Below are 20,502 nucleotides of genomic sequence, written 5' to 3'. Positions count from 1 at the left end.
TCAGTGATTTGAATGTATAGCACTGGTTGAGTACTGTTGATTTAAATTGCTTTTCTTTCTCATCATATTTTTGCTGAATTGTATACATTAAAATCACTTTCAACATGACTCCCTTATACTGCTCTCTCCTGTCCTTTTGGGAGCCATCCACTTCCGAAAGCATCCTTATCTCTGGGGAAGCATTCTTCCCAAGTCAGAGAGGAGAAGATGGTGCTAAGCCCAGAGAGTTTCCACTCAGGTCTCTGACTGCACCTGAGCACACACTTGTCCAAACTGACAAAGCAGATGAGGCTACCTAGAAAGAGAAGCTCATAATTTTCCAGCCTTCAAAATGATTTTAAACCTCTGAGATCAATGCTGATAAGATGGATGCTTAAGAATAGCAATGTGAAGTCAGGAACCCATGAGTTAATCTCTAGAAATATGCAAGGGACAGCTCAAAACTCTGAATAAAATTCATCTTTCTCTTGTTTGAGTTTTTGAAAGGTATAATCAGATGGTGCACTAAACCCGGCATCCCTGGGAGATGGTGTAGCACAATGGTTAGGTCCACGGACTCAGAAGCTAATTTACCCATATTAGATATGCACTCTGCTGCTTGCCAAGTGATTTGGGGCAGGGTACTTACTTAGTTCCTATGTGCCTCAGCTTCCTCAACTGCAAAATGGAAATAATAATCATACCCACTTCATAAGGCCGTTTTGGGGATTAAATGATTTAAAGCATGCATGCAAATTATTTAGCTCTGGGCCTGGCACAGTATGCTTGCTGAAAAAGTGTAGCTATGGTCGTGGTACCATCAGAGGCTAAGTTATAGAGGTGGTCATAATTGTTGGGATGGTCCATTCTATGTCTTTAATTACATTTTTTTCCCTAGATTGAATAATAGGGAAAAAAAAAAGCTGTATTTTCAGAAAAAAAAATTGACATCGATCTCTGTTAGACCATTGCCAAGACAACATAGTAAACTGGATTTGGAACTGAAAGACCTATACCTTTCAGCTTCCTATGAGTGAACTTGGTCAAGTCTTTGGATATTTAAGTCCTGGTTTTATTAAATGCAAACATGGAAATTCTGTATTTTCCTTGTATCCTTTAATAGAATTCTCATTACAGCTTTATACAGAAATTCTTCGTGTTTATGTAGCACTTGTTTTACAGAGCATTTCTCGTAAATCGTTGCATATAAGCCTCATGCTAACACCTCGAGACAGATATTATCATCACCAATTTACAAATAGTGAAATGGAGGTTAAGAATTTCCCAACACCACCAAACTGGTTAAGCAGCAAGTACTTAAGTCTCCCAATTTCAGCAGCATTACTAATAGACCTTAATTTTAAGTGCGTCACTTTAGATAAATGATATAGGGGAACATGCTAAGGAAATTATAGTGTATATCATGTAAGTGATACACTGTGTTATGTTACTATTTAGAGATTCCCCCTTTGATATTATGTAAAGAGAAAGATAGACAGCACAGAAACAGTAAGCTTTAGTTACAAGTGTGAGTCACTCATCACTCATTAGCAGTGAAGCTGGTACCCAAACAGCAGCTGCATCTCTATCTCTAGTGCTGACTTAGGAGAGGCATCACGCTATTGATTCCTTTTATCATTTACCTGCCTTTCCTTCAATGGTTTTTCACTTCAGGGTGACACATAGCTGATCTATTAAACAGTCATCTTTGTCCACATGGAGATTAATTAACTGGTAGTTGTCTCCAGCCTGTCACAGTGGATTAAGGCTCAGGAAGTAGAAGGAAGATCTCTGGAAAGTAGACTAACCAGGGTTTCTTGGTTGAGTTATTCCCTTCCATCTGAGTCTCATTCCGCCTTCCCCTCCACCTGCTCCCTGAGAAGCTCAACCACCTCCTGATGAACTTGGCATAATAACCATGCACAGCTGGACTGCAGTTTGGCTTGAGAAGAAGTACACTCGCAGCCTGTGATGTTAGATGAGCTTCAGTTTGTTCGAACCACTTGCTGTGGCAGTCTGACTCCAGGCACCGGTGTGAAAAATGGGAAATTTAGTTACCTATATAGATAGTAATAGCAACAGTCATACCTCGAAATTTTGTAATACTTTTCAAGTTACTCTGCACATTCACACATGGGTCAGGCAATTCTTACAATAATTTGGTGAGATAGGATTCTTATCATACAGGGAAAAAACCTGAGACTTGGGAATTTTTTGACCTGTCCTCCCCTGGTAAGGGGCAAGCGGGTAAGGTGCAGGCTGTTGTCTTGACTAACCTGACCTCTTTGTGTGGCCATTCGTGGTTTGCCTGCCCAGGACTGTCTTTCTGGCAATAGGCTTCCTTTTATCTTGGGAACTCCTATGCTTCCAACTCCAAACATTTGTTTCCAGCTACTACATTCTTATTAGACCTTATCCTCCTGGCCATATTTGACTGATATAGGGTTGGGCATCTGACCCAATTTAGGCCAGTCTTTCCCTAGAATTTTTCAAAGTGGAGATGGGAGAAAGAATCCAGTTTTCCAGTAAAGGAAATTTACACAGCTATGATTTTTACTGTGTTGAGAAAGCTGGGTGGAGGGGGAAGAATGAAGCTGACAGAGAATTAAGTTTCTTTATGCCTCAGTTATGCCATCTGTAACATGGGGCATAATGATAGGTCTATTTCCTATGGGTATATAGAAGCTAAATACTTCAGTGTCTTTAAAGTGCTTAGAATAGTGCTTTGGGGCATAATACATGGTACATAAATATAAGCTACTTATCATTGTTCAATGAACCTTTGTTTTTAAGCTGGGGTAAGTGAGAGAATCATGGCAGCATGGAAATCTCTGTTTCTAATTGTTCCTAAGACTGCACACCTTGGGAAAGTAATCTTTCCAGGAATTGTCTCTTTTTCCTTAAGTTTCTTCAACATACCCTCCTATTTCTAAATGAATACAGTGTTCTTATTGGTCCTTGCTCAGTAGCTTCTTCTCTGACTCAGCCACACTGTTGTGGGCATTATTAAACGTGATGCAGAGAATTGAATAGGTTGCCGATTAGTTAAGTAGATCATATATGTTTAAGGTCTCACTGTAGGATTTGGCTCATATACAGATGTGTTCCCTTCACCCCCTACCAAATCATTATCATTCAATGCCATGAAGGTCATTAGCTGTAAATTGACATAAGCACAATAATTACAGTCCTGAACAGATTTTAGTGAGATCTCATTTCTCTGTTTTTTAAATCAAGTTTCCAAATCCTTAATATCATAGCAGTAATTTTGATTGGTTTAGAGCCCAGAATATGGAGCCAAATTGCTAGGATAAAAATCTCACCTCTGGCATATATTCTCTAGGTGGCCTTGGCAAGTTTCTTTATGCCTCAGTTACACCATCTGTAAAATGGGGGATAATATAATAATAGAGCTACTTCCTATGGTTACACAGAGGCTAAATAAGTCAATATCTAAACGTGTTTAAAACAGTGCTTTGGGCATAATACATGCTATGTAAATATAAGCTACTTACTATTATTCAATGACCTTTTATTTTTAATATTTTTCGCATGTGAAGAACTCACTGTAATTATTATAAATGAATATGTTAAAATTGTGCTTTCAAATATCAAGAGTAAAACCATGACCTCTAAATAGAAGGACATTTCAACATAATTCCTGGGAATTAAATAACAGAAGTTAAAAAAGTAGTTAATAGGTAATTTTAAGTGATTCTGTGTAAATAACATTTATGATGCTATTGAATAACATAGGAATGTTGGAGGAAGAGAGGTTTAGATGAGGAATTCCTGAAACTTCCATGTTTAAGAAAAGGATATTTCTAAGGGCCAGGAAGTAAGTATATGATCACAAATTTGGAGACCATTTCTCTTTAGTTTGAGCTATGTTGAGAATAAGGGCTAACAACTTGGAGATGGGGACTAAACCAAACAAAATGTCAGAATGACAACAGTGGTTCTATTTCATATTAAACATGGAAACTCTTCTCTTTTGTATTTACACTGCTGTCATAGAATACTGGCGGCAGAGTCCATTAGTGGAACTGAAATGGTAAGAATGACATCTTAACTCTGACGCAGTTCACTGAAGATTTTCATGCCTGGAAAAGAAAGAGGAACATTTTCGTATTACTCTCTTTTTAAAACCCAGAAGCATTATGGGTACACAAGAGTGATTTCTTATAGAACGTCAGATATTAAGAACCAGAGTGGATGATTTTTACATTAGAAAAAATGTGAGAGACCAAGTTAGCAATTATCATTAAGAGATAAAGTGAGAGAAAATGTGCCTGTGTACTAGGAATTCTATTTCTGTTAATTCTTGCTCCTTGCATAATTCTTTTATGTTCAACTCTTATAGTGAATAGTTAATTGGAATCCCTATAAAATTTCCAGCAATATAACTCTTACACTTGTGTAGCATTCATATTAACAAAGCTTTTTATGTACATTATTGCCTTTAGTTCTTACGGAACACTGTGAGATAGCCGGCTCTTACCATTCCAAACACATGTACTAAGGAAGGAACAATGGCTTGGAGAAACAAGTGGCTGGGTAGACAGAAGTTTAATTAGATAGCTGTTCTCCTTGTGGATGTTTATACAAGGGACACAACAAGTTTTCAATCCAAGAAAATCTTCTGTTCTTGCATTTTTTCCTGTCTGTCAACTCTCACTACTTACCTGCTCTAGAAATCTGAGCGCTCCAGGGTTACCCTGCTTTCTAGACACCAGGTACTTCTCATATAACATGTATGAATTTGATTTTTAGTTTTTCTACAGCTAATACCTAATGCTCTCTTCAGGACATTTGACAACAGATTTTCTTGTAATTATGCAGCCATCAAGATAGACCTAGAACTCTCACAAAATTTTTAATTTATTCAAAGAGACAATGCTTTGTAATTTATTAAATTCCAGAAAAAACAGTAGATACATTTTATGATTTTCCATAATCTATTTCTTCCTTTCAGCTCTCCTTCTGGACAAGGCACTACTCATTCCTTCCTAGCAATGAGAGTTCAGGTGAGATTGATGTTATTCCCAGCTTCAGGGTTGTGATTCTGACTGGGTTAAACCAATAAGCCACACCCATCTTCCAAGCTGAGACTGGTTCAGAGATGGACCAGTCTGACGCAATAAGAGCGTGAATCACAGGTGAGGAAATTTTAGAAAGTGGCATTATTTTCTTCTGAAAAACAGGACCCTTTGAGACTTGGATCAGCTTAGATTATTTTGTTACCACAAGGAGGTAGCCAGGAACCACTGAAGCTATGATGTAAAGTTGGCAGATGAACCTAAGACCTCAAGCACTGAGTCCGTGACCACGTTCTTCGAGCAACTAGGACTTCCAGACTCTTCTACCATGTGAGCCAGTGATTTTTATTATTTAAGCTAATTCAGCTGGGTTTCCTAGCTTATACAATGAGTGTTTGGCCCTCATACAAGGGCATGCTAGCTCCTAAGTCCTTTCTTTGGTTTCTGTCTTCCCACCATGCTCACCCAGGGAGCATAAGAACTGTAGTCCAAAGACCCGAGTTCATGCTTACCTTGAGTACTTACCTACTGTGCATATTGAACAAGAATATAACCCATATTGTATATTGGTGGCACAACATATACGTGACGATTAAAAACAGTATTTAAACTACAGGATTATTGGGAGAATCAGACGAGATAATGAAGATCCAAACACCACACAAATATTAATGATTTTTCTGAAGAGTGCTAATTTGATCTATAAACTGTTTCTGAGCCCATTTCTTTCTAGTTCTTTCCAGGGATAAATTTATAATGATTTGGTAATAGATCTATAACCAGGTAGAAGCAAGAAGGATTATAGGTGCAAATAGGTCATAGGTAGAAAAATAAAGCTCTGGTTTTTGGTGTCATAATTATCTTGTGTAGGGCCTTTCTTAATGCACTATGGAATATTCCACTGAAGGAAATCATTGCAGACTTTAAGCCACAAGCTATGAAGAGACAGAATTTGTACATTGTGATTGATCTTATTAAAATAATTTAGTTCCAAGTAGGCATCATTGTATCTCATCTAGAATTTTCTTCTAATGTGAGGAAATGTTTCTGCATGGTAAATTTGCTGCTGGAGACCCTGGCAACTTCCTGGGGCTGGAATGCTAGGAGTTCTGGAAGCTGGCCAGTGGCCCTTTGGCCTCACTAAAGAGTGACATGTGCCCTAGGTTCTCCCCTCTTGCCTAACTATTGTCTGGTCCAAGCCCAATCTTTTAAAGAAAAGGTTATACAGCTACATAAACAAGTTCAAAACTGGCTCTGTTTTTCTAGTCTCACCAAATCAAGCTTACAAACCTGGAAAAAGCATTCATTAAGTGCTGCCATCCTTTGTAGCTGAATTCGTTCTGATGGCCCCATCTTGTGGAAGAAATAAAAATAGCCAGATATTTTTTTTCCCGCTTTGGGCATAAGCCCCAGAAGAAACAAATTCAGCCCATCTGTCTTTCCCTCTGTCTATAATCTCTTCTTTTGCACTTACTACATTTCAAACAATTTATTCTGAAGAAAGGCCAATGTTCCTCATATATATGCAACTTGACCTTCTTTCCTTACTGATAGGACCAGCACATGTTGATTACGCTCACAGGTGCTAGACGGAAGCCTGTTGCTGCATGGAGGACTTAAGCCCGACCACCATACTTGAGGCTCAAGTCAGACTGTATTTGTGCAGGTCTCTGAGCTCGCTGAATTCTTCTCAGGCTCCTAGGAACACAGTGACCATCACATTTCCAGCTGTCAGATATTCTCCCCTACTTTCATCCTATCCTTTTGTGTTCCTTTGTACATGGAAGTCTGTTCAGAAGAAGAGTGGGTGAAATCAATTCATTTATTTGTTTGTTCACCAGTTCACTTAATTATTCATTGATTCACCCATTTAACATTTCTCTATTGAGGACCTTCCATATGTCAAGCACTAAACTAGGTATTAGGAAAACAGTAATGGGCAAAACAGCCCCTCCATTCTCTACTCTGATGGAGTTTACACCTTAGTTGAAGTTGACTACATAGACATTAATTAATTAATCAAATATGCAATTGCAAATTCTGATAAGCCTACGAAAGGGTACTATGAGTCCATAAAAGAGGCCTGACCTACGGGACCTGATCTTTTCTGACGAAGGGACATTTGAGCTGGGATCTGACCATTCTAAGCAGACCCTTGAGTCCTGAGAGAACACAGTGCCTGGAGTAGACAGAGATCAGTGGCTGGAATAAAGGGTGAGGAGGAGAGTGATTCCTGATAAGGCTGCAGAACCAGAGAGGGTCCAGGTTATGTCAGGCCTTGAGGACATGCTAGAAGTTTGACCGCCTGCTTGCAAATGCGAAGCACTGTCCATTAATCAAACAAGACTGATTTGGTCTGACTTTCCTCTGCTGTCACTCACAACAGTTGCATCAAAGGAGCCAGACCAGTACTTTCTGGATGTCTCTGATTCTGGGCCAGAGAATGCAATGGTTTCCGCCAAACTTCCTGTGCTCACTCACGCCAGCCCTTTACTCACAACTGCATCTTTAGAAGGTGCTGTGTAATTTCTCAAATTACAGTTTGTTTGCAGTGGACCCCTAAGAGTTATCCAGCTCCTAAGGGTGTTTATTTTTGTGCCTGTAAATGACTGTTATTCTGTCTCTAAGCGACAGAGACCAGCTTGCCTCCTCAGTCAACCTGAAAGTTGCACAATACTGACATCTGGTGCTTGTGTGAGGTTTGAGATTGTATAAGGTCAGAAGGAGGCTTCTGAGGCTAATCCACACTGCAAATGTAGCAAGACTAAATGTTTGAAAATGTGGGCAGCTGTGTGTGTGTGTACAGCCTCTCTACCTTCTTTAGTTCTGAACTTCTGACTTTCCAATAATATGCATGATTGAAGGCTAATTTCAATATGGTATTTTCTTATTGTCAATATTTGCCAGCTGGACATGAGGTTTCATGTGATGGAAGGTGAGGTTCTATCTGGGTTTGAGAGAAAAATAATTGACAAAAAAATAAATCAGTGTTCACTTAGGATATATTAATACAAAGCATAGAATTTAGTGAAAAACGAGTCATCCATAAAAATAATTTAATGATAGTGATTTTATGGATGATAAATAATATTTACATAACAATTTATAATTTCTAAAGCATTTTAGCCTACAGTTCCACGTTCTCTCAATCATTCAGCTATTTATTTATTTAAGAACTATTTATTGGGTGTCTACTGTATGTGAGTGAGTGGTCTAGGCTGCAAGGAATCGCTTGGTCCTGGCGGGGCAATTATGAGAGAGTATAGTTTAGTTCTTAACCAAATATGCTTTGGATTCAGACTTAGCTGCTCTAAGCATCTGAGTCCTTGTGTGTTAAATGGCCAGTGAAAATAACAGTGCCTATCTTATTCAAATGCTGTGAAGATTTTTTAAAAACAAGTAAATGTAAAACATTTACCACAGTGTTTAGTACATCACAAGTTACCAAAGAACCATAAAAATAATTATTTTATTGCTAATCTTCAGTTTAGGAAACAAAAGATTTTTAGCAATGGAAAAGTAAAAAGAAAAAAATGATGGGGAAATAAAAAATAGGTACACAGTTCATGAGTTTACCAGTCTGGAAAGATATGTGTTGATGGAAATGAGTAGGTTGAAAAGGTTAGAAAAAAGGGCTGGCCCTATTGTCAAAGAATTTTAGTGTCTAAGAGTTTTGACTTCATTCTGGGGGGTGATATGAAGGAAATTCGGTCCTCAGAGTAATGCTTTTGGAATATAGGTTATGAGGTTGAATGATGGAAAGGGTCAGAGATGGAAAGCAGAACTATCAGTTATGAAGATTTTCCAAGGGACCTGGTCTGAATTCATTGGACCTTGAAGCACACCAGAGATAATGGTAGGATTGTAGAGGAGGAGGTTGATGAACGATATTGTAAGGGATGAATCTGGCTAAGATGTTATCTGTTCATTGTTTATTGGACTTTTTGTAGGATAGCTGCATTGTCACCTGTTGTAATCTCATTCCTCGGAAATGCAGAAGAGAACAGTCTGTTTCTTTTACTGATTTGCTGTTTGTATTTTGTGGAGATCAAATTCTACTACAGAAAATTCAGTGTACCCCAGAAAATATATATGCAGTGAGCACTTAATCATAAGTTTCCCTGGCAGAGAACTACCTGTGGCCATCAGAACATTCAGACATTTTTCTTTCTGAGAAATGGAATCAAGAGGGACATCGCAAATACGATACATCTGGTCTTGTGTCTGAATACTCTGGGTTAAGACCTCCCAAGGGAGTCTCTTAAAGATGCTTCTCTAAAAGAGAATTGGGTCTTTAATGAAGTGAAAGTAAAAAGAATGCTAATTAAGAGATGGACACTGTTAACTCACTTAGTAAATATATGTAAAATTTTGTGACTGATAGTGAATACACATTCTTTTCTTATGACTTAAATAGTTGTCAATATTGATCATATGGCCATAAAGAAAACAAATTCTAAAATACAGGAGAATAGAGAAACTCAAACCTAAGTTTACAAATAATTTAGAAAAGTATGTAGTTTATTGTTATTAAACAAGAAAGATTTTAAAAACTGAAATGAATTAAAAAGTAACTTAAGAAACTCAAGATAATATCAAAACAATCCAAATAAATGCATGAGATAATTAATAATGATGAAAACTGAATATAATGGATTAGACAACAATATGCAATTAATAAAAAGCCTCTTCATTAGTGTCAAAGTGACTTTCTCTTCCCTGAAAGTCTAGTGGAGAGGTGACTAGAAGAGAGAGAAGTGAAACCTTTGTTTTACCTAAAACAAAAATGTAGCTAAATACATTAAGAATTTAGAAGAACTAGAAGGAATATTTTGTGTAACCTTATGCCAATAAATTTCAATACCTAGATCAAATGGACAGCTTCTCAAGAGTACAAATTATTAAAAGTGGCTCGATGAAGATAAATATTCATACTGTTTCAATAATCACAAAAGAAATATAAACATTTGCCTAAGATCTACCATTTAAAAAAATATCAGAGTGATATTTTTTGTGAACAATTCTTATGATAACCTTTGTGAAATGGACCAATTCCTTGAAAGACACACTACTAAAACTTATATAGGGAGAAATAGATAAACTAAATAGGGCTATACCTACTAAAGAAATTGAATTACTAACCTTCCAAAAAAAGAGAGCACCAGGTCCAGATGGATTCACTGGTGAATTCAAACAAATATTTAAGGAAGAAATGATACCAAATATTTTCCAAAAAATAGAAACAGAGTGAATACTTCCTAACTCATTTTATGAAGCCAACATTACCCTATTACCAAAACCAGACAAAAGCATTACAAGAAAAGAAAACTACAGACCAGTATCTTTTATGAACATACATACAGAAATCTTTAACAAAATATTAGCAAAATAAATCCAACATTGTATAAAAGAACTATACACATCACCAAGTGGGGTTTATTTCAGCTATTCAAGATTGGTTCAACATTGAAAAATCATTAAATATAATCCATCACATCAACAAGCTAAAGAATAAAAACTATATGATCATGGTAATAATTGATGCAGAAGAACTTGACAGATCTAACACTCACTTGTGATTAAAAAACAAAATGAAACAAAACAACTCTCAGCAAACTAGGAATAGAGGAAAACATTCTCAACTTGAGAAAGAATATCTACAACAAACGTACAGCCAACATATTTAATTGTAAGAAACTAGATGCTTCCTGTTAAAATCAAGAAAAAGGCAACGATTTCCACTCTTACCACTCCTACTTAGTATAGTACTAGCAATCCTAGATAATGCAATAAGACAAGAAGAGGAAATAAAAATGTATACAGATTGAGAAGGAAGAAGTAAAATGCATTGCATGATGTTAATGACAGCAGAAACTCTTTGTGGGTGGGGTTGGGAGTGAGGGGGCCTGTGGGCTTTCTGCTCAATTTTTCTAGAAACCTAAAACTACTCCAACAAACTCGGTTAATTTCTTAAAGTTATAAGATAAAAAGTAAATAAAAATAAAGGAAACCAGGGGTCAATGATTTTATAGGGCACTCTTTAAAAACTTTTAGGGTCAGCTAACATTTAAATTTATCCACGGAATGCTAGAATATGAAAAAATAGCAAATCTTCCAAATTCCTCTGAAAAATTACCAAAATCAGATAAAAACTGTACTGAAAAACTATAGTTCAATCTTAGTTATAAATGAAGATGCAAACACCTAACACATTAGTAAAGAAAATACAGTCATGCGTTAAAAGAAAAAAAATACAGTGTTATAGATTTTATTCTAAAAGTTCCACAAAGGATCAATATTTACAGATCGTATTGAGGAGAATTCCATGTCAAATCTGTTTAGGTGACTCTTGGAAAGTCACCATGCACAGTGACACATCAAAAATTCTGAAATCCTATAGTAAAGAAAACTGATTTTGGTTTAAAACAGTTTTTCAAAAATATTTGGTAAGAGGACACTCTGTTACTCTTACGTATCACCCAGTAGCATCCCATAGTAATGGTGTTCCACAGAACACACCACTCGATGCAGAGATACCTCTCTCCTTCATCTTGCCTAAAGAAATGTGGTAGACAGACCAATGGTCCCAAGATGCCCATGTCCTAGTTCCTGCACCTTGTAAATATGTTACCTTCCACAGTGAAGGGGAATTAAGACTGCAGATAGAATTAAGATGGCTAACCAGCTGACTTTCAGATAAGGCAATTATCCTGGATTGTCTGGAAGTGTGAGATATAATAATGAGGTTCCTTAAAAATGGAAGAGGAAGAAGAGAATCAGAGAAAGAGGTGTGAAGATGGAAGCAGGTCAAAGTGCTGTGATGTGAGGAGTTGATCTGCACTTGCTAGCTTTGTAGATGGGGGAAAAGGCTGTGAGCCAACAAATGTGGGCAGACCCTAGAAGATGAAAAATACTAGGAAATGGATGTTCCCCTAGTGCCTCCAGAAAGAAATGCAGCCCTGCTAACACCTTGGTTTTAGGCCAGTGAGGTCTATGGTGGATTTCAGAATTGTAAAATAAGAAATTTGTGTTGCTTTAACCACTGAATTTATAGTAATTTATTATAGCAGAAATAGAAAACTAATACAGAAACTGTCTGTTTTAACACCTCTTTCAAGACTGCATTATTTATTTCGAGTCTTTTATTTTATAATTAATCTTATGAAATAACCACACTGAAGGGAAAGTGGGTTGGAATTAGTGTAGAGTCACAATTTTAGAATATTTTTAAAGTATAATTATAATGTTTTTTTCTATGGCTGTGATATAGTGGAAAGAAAATAGTATTTGTAGTTTTAATGTTTGTGTGATTTGGGGAAAACTCTTTTCAAGCTCTCTTTGCACTTTCATAATTATATCATGGAATTATTGTGAAAATTTAATAGACATCAATATTGGAAAGAACTTTAAAGCAGGGCTGTAGAGTAATCTGGTGGAGTTTGAAACCTGGCTATGGTCCTTGCTGGCTGTGTTATCTTGAATTTCCCTCCTGCTTACCTTGCCTGCCTTCCCTACTCTATTCTTTCTTCCCTTTCCTTTTCATACAAACTTTGCACAGGTGATACACTCATATGTGTCAAACTCCAATAAATACATTATAAAATTTCCAACAGTGACATGCCTTTCTCTTAACTTTGTCGTACAACTGCCCAGTTTCCTCTGCCACACTCTCCATGTAACCATTTATAACTACTGTTCTTAGTTTCCTATGTGTTTTCCAGACCTACATTATGAAATTCAAGGCAAAAATATGATTTGTATTTTCCCATTTTACATAAAAGTTAGAATTTTGTATACATTATACTACACTTTTCCTTTTCACTTAAAGATTTTTATCCTGAATACCTTTCCCCATCTGTACCAGGAGACTCCTTTATTTTTCCCAGCTATATAGTATTCTGACACAAATGAACTATAATTAATTTACTTGCTTATGAATGCAAGACTGTTTTCAGTCTTTTCTATTAAAAACAGTATACTGAGACTAATGTAAATAATATATATGATAATTTTAAATATTTGCAAATATATTGGTGGGGGAAAATATCCCAGAAGTGGCATTGTTGAGCCAAAGGGTTTAAATATTTGTAATTGATAGATATGAGCAAGTTTCTGACCTTCTCTTAGCTGCAGTTTCCTCAGCTATAATGTAGGGATAATGATAAACATGCCTCATGGAATGGTTTGTGAAGATTAAATGATGTACTATGTGTAAAGCACCTGGCATTAAATAAATTTTACCATCAGTTATTATACTGTTAGATGATAAATGTTATAAATTTCAGTGCACTCATGGTACTTTAAATATTGACTATTAATATTATGATATACTATAAATACTAACTTAGGGGTAGTACATACAATGAGAGTTTAAGAATTTGCCTAATGAACAGGTTGGAGTTCTTTGCAGGTAGCATATTAACATATGTATTCATTTTGCTAATAACTTGCTTAAACTGTTTTTTTTTTTGAGGGGGGAAAGTAATTAAGTTTATTTATTTTATTTTATTTTTTAGAGGAGGTACTGGGGATTGAAATCAGGACCTCATGCATGCTAAGCATGCACTCTACCACTTGAGCTATACCCTTCCCCCTAAAATTTTTTTTTAATTCTAAAATATGTTAAACACTTTCCTACTTATCCAAATTATGACAAATTGAGGAATAATGGACTACTCTAAGGGCAAGTCACTCTTAGTCTATTAACATAGCTAAAGTTGCATTTTGGCTGAAACAGTCCAGATTTAAAGTTGTCCAAAAGTGCACTGAGAAAGGATGTACTCCAATGTGTTTTTGGATGGTTCTCATAGTCATTAGAGTGGTTAGCAGATGTGTACCTAATCCTAAATAAGATGAGTGTTTCAACTGGGGAAAAAATTCCCAACTCAAAGAATTTAATTTTCCTGTTACTAAGCTTTCTATAAAATAATTTGAAAATTGCCAAAACATATATGAACCGCATACTTTTACATTTCTACATATTATATAAAAAGTGTATATTGTATATCCATCATTATTATATTTGCTCAAAGATTATTACTTGTCCTTATTCTATTCATTTGCAGAATAATTTTAGAGGCCACAAGATGGATAAAAATCACACGCAAAAATAATAAACATTCTGCTTTAGTTTTCATCTTATAAAACTTTCAACTTAGAGGTTTTATTTGAATATCACAAAAAAGAAGTTATGTGGCATTTTAAAATAATGTACTAGACCGAGGTTTGGGAGGTGTCTTTGATATTCAGCTTTTGTTACTACTGTATTGGTAGGATATGATGGCATCTCATGGAACCCAAGGGCAAGAATTACAGTTGATTTCATGAGAGTCTACAAATGGAATTTATTCAATAGTAGCTCCTTTTCTACTGGTTTGATGATCCCTCTTCTCTCTTTTCTGCTCTGGTCAGCTTTCTTTCAATATAATGGGTTTTAGCTAGATTATTTTGAAACAATTGCTACTCTGAAACAGTATCTTCTTAACTACCTGCAGCTTCTTCTACAGTTTCAAGAAGAAACTCTCTAAAAACTTATGTCAACTGAAAAAAAATGTACAACGTGAGAGTTGTGAGTTAAGTTTTACTTGGGGCAAATGGAGGACTATAGCCTGGGAGACAGTGTATCAGATAGCTCTGGAGAATTGTTGTAAAGAGGTCAGTATTATGTATGATTTTAGTGAATAGGGGTATGTGCAGCCAAGCACACATTTTGGCAGAGCCTTGCTGCTAGTCACGTGAAGGTTGCTGCTAGTCACAAGGAGCAGATGTCTCTGACGATGATTTTAGTTTTTTTCTGGATATGAGAAGATGCAAGAATTTGGGCACATAACATCTTCTCCTGAAAATATCTAACTATCTAAAGGCCTGTTCTATCAGTTTTCCTAGAGCTCAGAGGGTCTCATTCCCAATCCACCCTGTACTCCTTTCAGGGTGTGTTGAAGGTCAGCAATTGCAGTTCTTGACTTAGTTCTTGTAGAGGCAGATGGCAAGTGCCAATTTTTAGTTACATACAATGGAAAGAATATTAGGCTAGACAGTAGTCAGAAATCCAGGACTCCAGGATTATCTCCACCATGGTCTTGCTATGTGAGTAAGAAAACATCATGTAATTACTTTGACCCTCAGCCTTATTTGTCCTGCCACATTACAAGGATACTTGTTTCCCAAATCTATCTCAAATATGCCTTTTGTCTCCATCTCAGTAACTGGAACCTTAGACTTGTTTTGCACATTGCAGTTGTAGTCTAGTTTCTCTCTGAAGAGTTTGCTGCTGGAATGATGTGGCTAATAGAGAGAATGAAGATTCAAAGATGTTTGCATTTTTTATCTGGATAATAAGCATTATTATGACACCTTGAATAAAAATTTGTAGTGCAGAAAGAAGACAGTGGGTAGTGAGATAGAGTCACTTTTTTTACATATACAAGTCGTAATTGTTATGTAAAACCTAAATTGACTTGTCTAAGAATCAACAAGGAGGTCTCCCCCTGCTGATATAGATTGGAAATCATCACAGTGTAGGTGGTGGTAAATTCATGGGAGTGAATGGAAAACCCAGGGAGAATATTTACTGAGAGAAGAAATCCAAGCAAGTAATTTGATGGATGTCTTGTACAATCTTCTTTCCCCAAACAGAGTTTAGGACAGTGGTTTCCATGCGGTTGATTTATTTTGGGAAATGTTCTCAGGGAGCAAGGCACTGTTAAGAGTAGGAGAGAAGGAGGAAAAGCCAGTTACAAGTGGTTATCAAGCTGTTCACCACTGTGAGCAACTGGGACTGGGTTGTTCAGAAGAATGCACCTTAGAAGGCAGGGCTTTCTCTCTATCATCTTTGTTATAACTTGCCTCTAAGTCTTAATTAATGGCTCTCTTCACATATTATCCTTGAAGGTCTGTCTGAGGGTTATCTGGCCATCTCAATTCCAGCTCAGGGGTGACTGTAGCAATTTCAGGGACCATAGGCACCCTGGCGAGAGACTGTGGTAACTCATTTCCTGCTCAACACCTCAGCCAAAGTGCTCCAAATCTCCAAGTGCTAATAATATTACTGCATTGTTCTCTGGAAAGCTCCAGAAACAGGCCAGCCATTGGGTACCTGAGTTGGGTTGCCAGATTTAGCAACTTAAAATACAGGCAATATTTGGGACATACTTATACTAAAGAATTATTAGTTGTTTTTCTGAAATTCAAATTTAACTGGGCATCCTATATTTATCTGGTAGTTTTACACCTAAGCAGTAGCTGCCTTCCAAGATAAGCCCATAGCCTTGTTACCCCATCTCATCACCGATGGGAAACAGAGGCACCGTGTTTTTGGTTGCAGGAGCAGTGCAACCAAGCAATGAATGTTCTATCTGTTGTATAGACGGAATATTTGTCCCCCCTCCCACCAAATTCACATGTTGAAACCTAATTTCCAACGTGATGGTATTTGGAAGTGGGGTCTTTGGGAGTTTTTAGTAATGAGGATAGAGTTCTTATGAATGGGATTAGCACCCTCAGGAATGGGATTAGACCCAGAGAGATCCCTCACTCTTTTGGCCATGTGAGGACACAACGAAAAGAGGGTCATTCATGAACCAGCAAGCCTGCCTCACCAGACACTGAATCTGCCAGATCCTAGACTTTGCAAAAATCTCCAGAAGTTTGAAAAGTAAATTTCTGTTGTTTGTAAGCTACCCAATCTATAGTATTTTCTTATGTAAGCCTGAACAAAGACATTTGTGCCTTTGAATGTGAGAAACATGGCATGGCTTCGTATTCTCTTGGGTGAATGTGATTCTCTGCATGCAGCACAAACAGACAAATCTGTGACATCAAGAAATAGTGAGGACTGGGTAGTCTGGTATGGCTTCTCCCTTAGCTTTTTGCTTAGGTTAATGATGTAAGTTCCACTGTACATGTCCTCCCCTTCATCAGTCTCATATTCATAATGTAGTGAAGTCATATCTTACCAAAGATTAGGTTCAAAAAATAGTGCAGCTTCACACTTAGTAGGATATCTACTATTTAAAAAAAAGCAGAAAATAACAAATGTTATGAGGATGTGGGCATACTGGAAACCTTGCACACTGCTGATGGGAATGTAAAATGGCATAGCTGCTGTGGAAAAGAATCACAGTTCCTCAAAAAATTTAACAGAATTACCATAAGATCTAACAATTCTGTTTCTGAGTGTATGCTTCAAAAAATTGAAAGCAGGGACTCGGATATTTGTGCAACATTGTTTATGTCAGAATTATTCACAATAGTGAAAAAGGTGGAAACAACCCAAATGTTTTCATCGACTGATAGATAAACAAAATGTGATATATACATACAATGGGATATTATTCAGCTTGTAAAAAGGAATGGAATTCTGACAAATGCTACAACCAACATGAAGGATGGAAGGAGAGGCTTCTATTTCTGAGAATTTTCAAATTTCCATGAAACCTGACTGCACTTATAGCCCTTATGTTCCAAATGGTTCCCTTACATATACTCCATTACTCTTTTATTTGAGGTAGCTTGATAGGATTTCTGTTTTTTCCAACCTTGGTTAGAGCCCAAGTCTACATTATTGAAACTCCAGTTGCAATCATAAATGGCTCAGGTACATTATGAGGAGAAAGAAAGCTTTGTCTGATGGGAATGGCCAAGATCTAGGGATCAGGGGATGTGTTTTAGTTTCAGTACTACCAGTAACTTGTGTGACCTTGAGCAAAGTCTTTACCCTTCCTGAACCGCAGTTTCCTGATCTATAAAATAAGGATAACATTGCTTGCCGTGTCCATTTCACAGGAGGAGGATATATAAAAGTAATTTATGTTCAAAGCATTTTAAAAGGTCACAAAGCAATATACAAATGCAAATAAAGATAATTACATTTGTCCAAAGAAAAGTATATTAATCTTATAACTTTTTATGCTAGTAATATTAGCTGATCTAGAGCTCATCTGGCACTTGAATTTGAGTAAAAGTTCTCAGAAATACTCTGACTGGGATGGAACCAAGAGACCATATGTAGTTTTCTAAATTTTTATCACCTTGTGCCTTACCACTCCAACTAGATTTTAAGTTTATGGAGGGCAGGAATTCTATATGTACTATGTGTATTTGTCTCTTCCTTAGGACCAAGTACACATAAATAAATACGTGTTGAATGAGTATCTGACTAAAAGGAAAGATGGATTGATGTTGTTCTAGGAGACTTCACCTTCTACGGAAATCCAGGATGAGTTTTCAGTTCTCTATAGCTACTTCTATTCTAAGAAAATAATAGGAAAAATAGGAAAAAATTTAGTTTGTGAGTGGGCATTTTATTATATGCAGTGCATACACATTTCATAGGTACTTTTGCACTGGAGCAATGCACAGGAAATCGGTCTTGTTGATCCCTCCAGCTGAGTGAGAAGCTATTTTAAAGTTGAGGCTCATATATTCACTAGTGTGATTATAGGTAGAATACTTGGTACAATCCTGTTCATTAGAAAAAAATTTCCCAGCTTCTTGGACAGGAATTATTCACTATGTCAAGATTTCAGTATTTTGAAATTTATCAGCTTAGTGTTCTATTAGTCAAACAAAACAGAAATCTAATTAAAAAATATCTTAAACCCCTTGTATGCCCCTTGATGATGGGTAACCTGTGCAGGCATGAACTTCCTGTCAATGGAGATATTTGAGCTGTGGCTGAATGACCATCTATTGGGGTAGTTTCAAGGACAGAAAAGGGCATAAAATGGTCTTGTTTCCTACTGATGGTCCTTTTCAACTGGAGACTTAAACTGGAGACTTACTATATTTCTCTATAGTACCTGTTGAGAATAATGCTCAAATTTCAAGGAGTTGATATTATAGAGCAGGGGTCAGCAAACTATGGCCATGGACCAAATCTGGCCTATCACCTCATTTTGCAAATAAAGTTTTATTAGAATACAGTCATTCCCATTTGTTTATTTGTTTCTATGGCTACGTTTGTACTACAACAGCATTGTTGATTAGTTGTGACAGAGACCATTTGGCCTACAGGCTCTAAAATATTTACTATTTTATTCTTTACAGAAAAAATGTGCCAGTCTTCATAAGCAGTAGACTGCAAAGTTCGTTCATGCTTCCCAGAGAGTGGATCCTTACCTATTGGGATATAAGGTATGTTAGAACTTTGGTATATATTTTTATCTTATTTTGAACTTTTGATCATTTCTAAGTCTTAGGTTCCTCATCTCTAGAATGAGGATGTTAAGAAAACCCACTTCTTTGGATTGTGAGGATTACTGTGATGATGAGTGTGAAATAGTTCACACAGCTTAAACCTAAACTCCTAACCACTACCGTGTATCACACTGGGAAAAAATAGAGGAGAGTGAACTAGATGAGGGCTGGGAAGTACAGGATGGTTTGTTGTAAGAGGTATGACTGGAGTTGTATTTTTGAAATGAGAATGAAGACTGGTATAGTCATGGGGACAGCGTTATCTCCCTCAGTTGCAGGAAGGCTGGCTAAGCTAACCTCTCATCTTCCTAGCAAGAGTCCTACTCCCTTCCCCCGACACCTCCGCCATGTTTTCAAAGTCCCGAGAGAATTTTTGCCTCTATTCGCTTGATCCAGAGAAGTAAGTGCCTCTGTAATTTCAATCGGTACCTTCTATCACTAAGATAAACTAGTAATGATTTGCCAATAAGATGCAATTACAGTGCCTGCTGAGGTCAATATTCAATCAGTGGTTCCATTTTGTGTGCTGCTTTGATCCGTTGGTCAAAAATTTCCTTTCTTTAGATGCTTTGTAAACTGTGATTGATCGAGAGGTTCAGCAGTTTAAGATTGGGATGTGATTTCATTTTAAATCCAGTTTTTGAGAAAGCACTTCAAACTGGTCAGATGTGACAGTCGCCTTTGGCAAGCCCTAGCCCACCCTGAAACCACATGTGGCACTTCTTTGCATTACTCCTGACCATCTCCTTCCCTCTTCCAAATAACAGGCAGACTCTGAATGATCATAAATAGATTATTCTGAAGGTTTTGTAGGGAGATCAGGAAGTCACCTTGGTCACTCTGTAGCAAAAACTTAATGCATATTTTCCATTAAATATTTTCTCAGTTCTTTCCTAATGTCTCCCCATCTGCTTGATTCCCTTTATATCTCCTTTTTCTTTCCCCACATAGCCTCTTAGGCTTTCCTCTATTAACTAGAACAACTTAGGTCTTCCCCTCACTTTGGAAATAATGGAACCCCTGGAGATAACCAACAAGGCCACTGATTGGTCCTCAAACATGCCCCGTGAGAGTACCAGCCCCCATCACCACACTAGAAGATTTTTGGCTGATTCATAGGAATAAAGCAGGACTTGGCTGAGAATAAATCAAAATGAAATTGAGAAATTTCGTCCCAGAGGCCCAAGATGGTGATATTTGATTGGATCTTGGTGTTCACCTTGGTCATAATCAAAGTAGACCAGCTAACGGTTGAGGGGCTCCTCTCTCCCTTTCTCACTCTCTCTAA

The 20,502-nt window shown here is 37.0% G+C and overlaps 2 long non-coding RNA genes across 3 annotated transcripts in view; one reads left to right on the top strand and one right to left on the bottom strand.

Moving 5' to 3' along the window:
* Positions 1 to 1,104: 1,104 nt before the first annotated feature.
* The window catches only part of LOC140698467 (uncharacterized), a 26,327-nt gene continuing 6,929 nt past the window's right edge, over positions 1,105 to 20,502 (bottom strand). The window contains exons 3-5 of one of the 2 annotated variants that reach the window (XR_012076261.1): positions 4,053 to 4,082; positions 3,303 to 3,361; positions 1,105 to 2,037 (exon numbers count right to left, since the gene is read on the bottom strand). This is a non-coding gene — a long non-coding RNA (uncharacterized lncRNA). The remainder of the gene's footprint in view (positions 2,038 to 3,302; positions 3,362 to 4,052; positions 4,083 to 20,502) is intronic. The other variant, XR_012076260.1, reaches the window with a different exon arrangement.
* LOC140698469 (uncharacterized) overlaps positions 19,032 to 20,502 on the top strand; it is a 15,389-nt gene continuing 13,918 nt past the window's right edge. Inside the window, exon 1 of the long non-coding RNA XR_012076263.1 lies at positions 19,032 to 19,151. This is a non-coding gene — a long non-coding RNA (uncharacterized lncRNA). The remainder of the gene's footprint in view (positions 19,152 to 20,502) is intronic.

Source organism: Vicugna pacos, chromosome 9 (genome assembly GCF_048564905.1).
Source record: "Vicugna pacos chromosome 9, VicPac4, whole genome shotgun sequence".
NCBI classification, from domain to species: Eukaryota; Metazoa; Chordata; class Mammalia; order Artiodactyla; family Camelidae; genus Vicugna; species Vicugna pacos.
Note: the sequence above shows the minus strand (reverse complement) of the source record. Positions and strands in the feature narration are given on the sequence as shown.